Here is a 6121-nt window from a genome sequence, read left to right as displayed (position 1 = left end):
TCAAGCCCTCCAGAGACTAAATACAGTGCACCCATCCATATATGTATATATATATATATATATATGTAATATATATGATAATATAAGTATATAGGTATATATATATATATATATATAAATATATAAATATATATATATATATATATATTTATACAAACACACACACATACACACACACACACACACACACACACACACACACACACACACACACACACACACACACACACACACACACACACATATATATATATATATATATATATATATATATATATATATATATATATATATATGAATATATATATGTATATAGGTATATATATATATATATTATATATATATATATATACCTATATATTATATATATATCATCATCATTTAACGGTAGGTTCATGTCTGAGCCGCCGTGGTCACAGCATGATACTCAATTGCAGTTTTCACGTTGTGATGCTCTTGGAGTGAGTACGTGGTAGGGTCCCCAGTTCCTTTCCACGGAGAGTGCCGGTGTTACCTTTTTAGGTAACATTCTCTCTTATTTTATCCGGGCTTGGGACCAGCACTGACTTGGGCTGGCTTGGCCACCCAGCGGCTAGGTAGGCATTCGAGGTGAAGTTCCTTTGCCTAAGGGAACAACGCGCCGGCCGGTGACTCGAACTCTTGAACTCAGATTGTCGTCGTGACAGTCTTGAGTCCGACGCTCTAACCATTCGGCCACCGCGGCCTTGACGATCATGGGCTTCCATGATTTCTTGGCAATTTAGAGCGGTGGTTTGCCATTGCCTTCGCCCGGTGTTTTTATCGAGTCACCATCTCTATTTACCCGGCACTGACTTGGGCTGACTTGGTCCCCCAGTGGCTAGGTAGGCAATCGAGGTGAAGTTCCTTGCCTAAGGGAAACAACGCGGCGGTCGGTGACTCGAACCCTCGAACTCAGATTGCCGTCGTGACAGTCTTGAGTCCGACGCTCTAACCATTCGGCCACCGCGTCCCCATATATATATATATATATATATAATATATTATATATATATATATATATATATATATATATACCTAATACATGATGTTTATATATAATATATATATGTATATATATATATATTATATATATATATATATATATGTGTGTGTGTGTGTGTGTGCCGACGGGGGCCCATGGCCGCATCCACCCTTCACTTCCAGCCACGAGGGTCCCTCATGGCGAGTCTCCAGGCAGGCCCTCGGTCCATCTCTAATTCCTCACAACAGGTCTCGTCGAGCTGCCCAAGCCTCCTGGGTTGTCCCACTGGCCTCCTCCATCCAGGATTGTCTTGCTACCTGATGGGCAGGGTCATCCACAGGGAAGCGAGCTAGGTGCCCATATAGCCTAAGTAACACACACACACACACACCACACACACACACACACACACACACACCACACACACACACACACACACATATATATATAATAATATATAAAATATATAATATATGAATATATATATGTATATAGGTATATATATATATATATTATATATATATATATATACCTATATACATATATATATATATATATATATAAAATATTATATATATATATATATTTTGTGTTTTGTGTGTGTGTGCCGACGGGGGCCCATGGCCGCATCCACCCTTCACTTCCAGCCACGAGGGTCCCTCATGGCGAGTCTCCAGGCAGGCCCTCGGTCCATCTCTAATTCCTCACAACAGGTCTCGTCGAGCTGCCCAAGCCTCCTGGGTTGTCCCACTGGCCTCCTCCATCCAGGATTGTCTTGCTACCTGATGGGCAGGGTCATCCACAGGGAAGCGAGCTAGGTGCCCATATAGCCTAAGTAAAAGGTCCCACAGTCTCACAGTGTAGCCGTTGGTTGGACACATGGTACTGCCAACTGTACCCCGTGATTCAGCAAAGAGACTTGTTACAAAAAGCTTCAATATGAGATTTCAAAGCAATAGATAGTGTCCAGGTTTCGCTTCCATAGAGCAAAACTGGCAGTGTCATGGCCTTGAAGACATGTAGCTTGGTCCTTCTGCTCTTATTGATCGAGTTCATGGCTCCTGTTGCCAGACCAACCCATCTGCTGACTTCTTGGTCTGACAACCCAGAGATATGGACTACGCTACCAAGGTATACAAAGCTCTCTGTGACTTCAGTGTCCTCACTGCATGCATGGATGACTGAACGGGTTCCCCTAACAGGCCCCCAAAGTCCTGAATCTTGGTCTTAGTCCAGGAGACCTCTGGGCCTAAGGGCTTTGCCTCATTGCTAAATGTATCAAGAGCTGTCACCAGTGACTCCAGGGACTCAGATAGTATAGCAACATCATCGGCAAAGTCAAGGTCTGAGACCTTGATATTGCCCAGTGTTGCTCCACACTGACTTTGGATAGTAGCTCTGCCCATTATCCAGTTCATACAGGTGTTGAAAAGTGTTGGTGCAAGGACAAAGACTTGCCTCACCCCTAAATTAACAGGGAAGAAGTTCGACAGACCCCACCACACTTTACAGATTTCAATCCCATTTAAAAAGGCTTGCAATTAGGCCAAAATCTGCTTTGGGGAATTCCCGAGTCCAGGATCCCCTAGCGATTCACAAGGCCCGATTTTTAAAGCCCTTGAGATCGATGTGGGCTGCAAGAAACCCCAAGACCAAATCACGAGGTTTTCCAAAATTACTTAAGTGCTAGTATTGGTCATTGGGGATTGCCAAGGTGAATCCAGACTGCCCGTCTCATTGATCAATAGGTGGTCGCGGATCCGTTTCAGAGAAGTGGCAAAAACTTTACCGGTATGTGAGCAGGTAAGTTTACAGTCCCAACGATCCCTTTTTCCCCTTCCAGAGGGGATGACACGCCCCTAACAGATCGGGGGGAATGGTCCCAGTCTGCCAGATTGAGCCAAGATGTAGCAAGCCCAAAAGCCATAGGGTCCCCCCCACCCTTTTAGAAGTTCAGGGGATATCTCATATGTCTGCAGCTTTCCCACTCTTCAGCTTGGAAATCGCTATCCTAACCTCCGAGAGGGCAGCCACCTCAACTCCCAATCGCTCCAATTCTCTCGATAGCAGAGCCAAGGAGTGTCCACATGCCGGTGGGCCATAGCTCAGCACCTCTGGGGCCTCCTGCTGCTCCGATCCCCACAGTTTAGCCTGGACCGCATAATATCTTTCTCTTCTCTCTTAAGTCCGTGCCAGTCAGGAGTGGGTGATCGTGGTTGTCCAAAACTTCCTATCTTGGTTCTTTCAGTATCTTTTTTGAAGCAAATTTTTTTCGCTTTTTGGTATTTTGGGATATTTTATATTAATAAATTAAAAATATAATAATTAAAATTATATATATAAATATAAAAATAATATAAAAAATTTTACCAAATGCTTAAAAATTTTTAATATAAATTATATATATATATATAATATATATATTATATAAAATATATATATATAACATATATATATAATAAATTATATATATATATATATAATATTATAATATATAATATATATATAATAATTTTATCCCCCATATGTTGTTTTGCCCAGACTCTCCACCAGGAAAAAATGTGTGCAGGACCATTGGTGGGTGTGTGGAATAATCATAGGGATACGTATATATAATTATTATATAATATATATTATAATATATATATATAAATAAATTATTAATACATTATTTTATGAATTATATGTAAATTATTTATAATAATATATTATAAAAATATATATATATATTTTAAAATATATATATTTATTATACGACCCCATAGATTTTTCACCACACACACACACACACACACACACACACACACAATGGATCCTGCACACATAATCCTGGTGGAGAGTTTGGGGCTAAGCAAGCTTTCGGCTCACTAGGCTACTGCACCCAGATCAGCAGCAAACAATCTTTCAATGGAAATTTGTCCCTAGGACAAAATTCAAATAAAGCAATGGCTGTCCAAAAAGTGGGGAAAAGGACCCGCAAAGCAAAATCTGATGCTAAGAAAAAAAGATCATGGTCACTGTCTTCTGGGATGCAGAGGAGATTTTGCTGGTTGTTTTCCTCGAGAGCAAAAAAACAATTGCATCTGTTTATCATGAATGCATTTTGAGAAACTGTCAAAAAATGGAAAAGGGAATGGGAAAGTTTCACCCAACTTCCACCACGACTATGCACCCGCTCATGGCGCTCGGTAGACAAAACCTGTGCTACGTGAATTTCGATGGGAAATCATCCGACATCCGCCTTACAGCACTGATTTAGCCCCATCCGACCTCTTTTTGTTTCCAAATACCATTTGTTTAAAATATCATTGAAAGGTAGTATTTTCCATTGGTTGAAGATGTAAAAAGAGCTGCTCTGACATGGTTCAGATTACTTGGCTCTCAGTTTTACTCAGACGGACTTAAAGCCTGGTATCAATGTTTGCAGAAGTGTATTGAACTTAATAGTGCATATATAGAAAAATAAACATCATAACTGAAACCATTTTTTTCATACTGTCCATTTTCCACGAACTTTTTGAAGTCCCCTCGTACATAAATGTATGTTTATGTGTGTGTGTGTATGTGTGTGTGTGTGTGTGTGTGTGTGTGTGTGTGTGTGTGTGTGTGTGTGTGGATAGGTGGGCGGGTGGGTGTTTGTGGGTGTGTGAGTGTTTGGAGGGTGTATGTGTGGATTGGAGGGTGTATGTTATTTGTAATTGTATGAGCCATGCTAAAAAATATTAATTCTTATATCGCTTGATGTTTCAGTGAAAACTATTGGTAATATCCCACGTACACTACAATTATTTTAAATTAGACACACACACGCACGCACACACACTCATATGTATATATATATATATATATATATATATAATATATATATATATATATATATATATATATATATATATATATATATATAATATATATATATATGTTTATGCTTATATATATATATATATATATATATATATATATATATATATATTATATATATATATATATATATCTTCTTCTTTTAACGGTAGGTTCATGTCTGAGCCACCGTGGTCACAGCATGATACTTAGTTTTCAATGTTGTGATGCTCTTGGAGTGAGTACGTGGTAGGGTCCCCAGTTCCTTTCCACGGAGAGTGCCGGTGTTACCTTTTTAGGTAATCATTCTCTCTATTTTATCCGGTTTGGGACCAGCACTGACTTGGGCTGGCTTGGCCACCCAGTGGCTAGGTAGGCAATCGAGGTGAAGTTCCTTGCCCAAGGGAACAACACGCCGGCCGGTGACTCGAACCCTCGAACTCAGATTGCCGTCGGGACAGTGCTGAGTTCGACGCTTTAACCATTCGGCCACCGCGGCCTTGACGATGATGGGCTTCCATGATTTTCTTGGCAATTTAGAGTGGTGGTTTGTCATTGCCTTCCGCCCGGTTTTTTTTTTTTTTTTTTTTTTTTTTTTTTTTTTTTTTTTTTTTTAATCGAGTCACCACTCTATTCCCCGGGAACTGACGGGGGTTTGATATATATATATATATATAATATATATAATATATAATATATATTATATATATTTTTAATGTATATATTATTATGTTTTTTATGCTTTTTAATATAAAATATACACCACACACACCACACAATATTATATATATATTTTATAATATTTTATATATATATAAATATATATTTTTAAAAATTATGAGGGGTTTGTTTCTAGAAAATTTTGAAGGAATGAGATTTTGGGGGGAAACCCAAATATAAAATCAAAGGGGTACGCCGATGATATAGTTTGATTCCCGGGCAGTATCACTAAAACTACAAAAACCCCTATTAGATAAAGTTAGAAAAGCAAGTGAAAAGGCGGGTTTGTTTTTAATGCCAAGAAAAATTTATGATCATGAAGTTTCAAAGATAACCGGCAAGGAACAATGATGAACATGTTACAATCAATGGAATAAATTGGGGGAAAAATGGGGAAAAGAGTTCACTTATCTTGGAGCGTTTTAACTAATAAAATTGATGATCCCCGGAGATAAAAGAAAAAATTGCCTTTTTCCAAAAACCCCAAAATTTTTTTTTCCCCCAATAACATCTGGAAAGACCAAAGCATTTCCCCTTTCGGACGAAGCTGAGGTTTTT

The sequence above is a fragment of the Penaeus monodon genome, chromosome 36, assembly GCF_015228065.2.
Source record: "Penaeus monodon isolate SGIC_2016 chromosome 36, NSTDA_Pmon_1, whole genome shotgun sequence".
Taxonomy (NCBI): domain Eukaryota; kingdom Metazoa; phylum Arthropoda; class Malacostraca; order Decapoda; family Penaeidae; genus Penaeus; species Penaeus monodon.
The sequence above is the reverse complement of the archived record's forward strand: the minus strand, read 5'-3'. Positions refer to the sequence as shown.